The following is a 2,339-nucleotide window of genomic DNA, read 5'->3' as shown; positions in this document are numbered from 1 at the left end:
CTGCAAGAAACTTTGTGCGTGGTATAGATATGTTTTCTTTTTCTACATCAATGCATAGACTCCGTGCTTTCTTTGTTGAGCTCATTCCATAGAGATGAAAACACTGAGTAGTTTTCATCAGGCACATGTAAAAATTGCTCCATAAGTCTGTTGCTCAGTATTCACACGTGCAATGCAAAGTGAGGGTATTAAAATACCTGTTTGCCAGCCTTTTATAGCATATTTATTTCTTTTTCAACAGCCGCTTCGCCAAGCACAACCACAAGAAGGCCCACACCACCGTCACAGGTTCCACCAAGTGATGGTAAGTGCAAAAATTGAGAGAGAGAATTATTGCAAAGTACACATCCTGCATCTGCATAAGGAAGTATGGACCAGTAGTCTTGATGTTTCCCTAGTAGATATGGACACCTAAGCCTGTGTAATATTGTCACAACCTATAATGTTGACAAAACCATACATATAGTTCAGGGCCTGCAACCCGTGATTTAGTTCACGCAATTATTTATATTTCAAATATAAGGTGGGTGCAGTTAGACCTACATAGTTCACACTGAAAATTGTGCTGTCCGATTTGTTGTGATGAGCGTAGCTCTGCGAGATAGGCCAGCGGAATATGATGCACAATCAAGGTGTGCATTCATGTAAATGTGGCTTATGCAGCCCAGATAGCTATTTATGAGATGAATAATTCAAAATCCTCCACTTTGTAAATGTCATTGCCTCTGTTCAGCATTTCATGAAATGTTCATTTTTGCAATGCTTTGTGATATTTCCTTAATCATGGATGATTATTTGAAGATAAAATGCTTGGAATGTATAAATCAATTATGATTCCTGTCTCAGTCGCAGAATACACATTGCTCCAATGAAAAATGGCATGGCAGCACATAGTGGTCCGTATATTAGTAGCCCTGTGATTGCGCCCTGATAGCTTAATCGTGATTTTTTTTTCTCTACAAGACTGATGAAAGCCTATACCTTCGCATTCTTCCATGTCTTTTTTTTTTTTTTTCAGCTGAGCCTAGTCCGAGCGGCCTCCGATTTCCAAGGAGGGCAGCAGCGCGGAGCAGATGCAAGAAACGCCAAGAAAGTGGGCGAAGAAAACGCAGCTCTGTGCACACCCTTCGCACCAAAAAGAAGCTGCTAACACTTCACTCACGAAGTGAAAGGTACCGCAAGGCAGTCGGTCAGATGAAAAAAAGGGACGAGGCGAGGCGAGTAACGCAGCAGGAGGTTTTAAACAAGCTTGAACAGGATTTGTCAAAGGACCTTTTTGAAACTGCTTAAAGCACGAATCAGGCTTGGTACATTCCCCCCCCCCCCCCAAAAAAAAAAAAAAACATTGGTCCAAATGGATGAAACAATTCACTCTCAATTCACGCTTCCTCAGAGAAATGCTTCACTTGCCACATGTGCGGACACTCAGGTGCTGGCTGGCAGACATCCCAATGACACCTGGTATCATTCCAGGTGCCATGGATGCAATAGAATCAATCATTAAAGCTTGGCCTCTGCAAGACAAAGCATGCTGTCTTTTATTCGATTAAATAGCCTTGAAAAGACATTGATGTACGATCAATCAAAGATATAGTGATTGGCTACACATATGATGAAACACAAGGACTTCTCGTGTGGCAAATGCAGCCATTCTAATGGCTGTGTCTGGCATATCGAGAATTTGGATGCAGCCAGTAGCCTTTGCAGTGTCCGCAATGCAACGTCAGCTCTTGCAATGCACAAGCTGCTATTAGATGTAATTATGCAGCTTGAAAAAAAAAAGGTCTTTTGGTAAAAGTGGTCATCTATGATCAAGGGTCAAACAATGTCAGCCTGTAAAGAATGCTGATCCATTCTCTTCATGAACCATGTTTTACTGTCAACAACTGCAAACTATACTTCATGTTTGACATCCCACACCTGATAAAATGCACGCGGAATAATTTGAGAAAACACAAGCTCACGATTGGCTCCGAGGTTGTTGACTGGGCGTACACTGAAACCTTTTACAAAAATACTCGCAAATCACGCCTCTAACACACCAACTGAACATCTAAAAATGAAAGATTGCTAAGGAAGCTCAAAGAGCAACATATCTACAAGATGCCCTTTGCTGACACACGGCCGCTGGATAAAAAGTGCGCTTTTTCATCCAGCGGCCGTGGCTGACATAAGAGTGAAGTATGCCACACAAGTATTCAGTGAATCTGTCTCTGTGGCACTCCCCACTCTCATTGCCATTCAAGAGCTTCCTCTTGATGCTAAATTTACAGCTCTGTTCACAGAAAGAATGGATAAGATTTTTGACAGCCAGAACAGTTCGACCCCAAAAAATCAGG

Source organism: Rhipicephalus sanguineus, chromosome 2 (assembly GCF_013339695.2).
Source record: "Rhipicephalus sanguineus isolate Rsan-2018 chromosome 2, BIME_Rsan_1.4, whole genome shotgun sequence".
NCBI lineage: Eukaryota > Metazoa > Arthropoda > Arachnida > Ixodida > Ixodidae > Rhipicephalus > Rhipicephalus sanguineus.
This window is presented reverse-complemented; position numbering follows the sequence as displayed.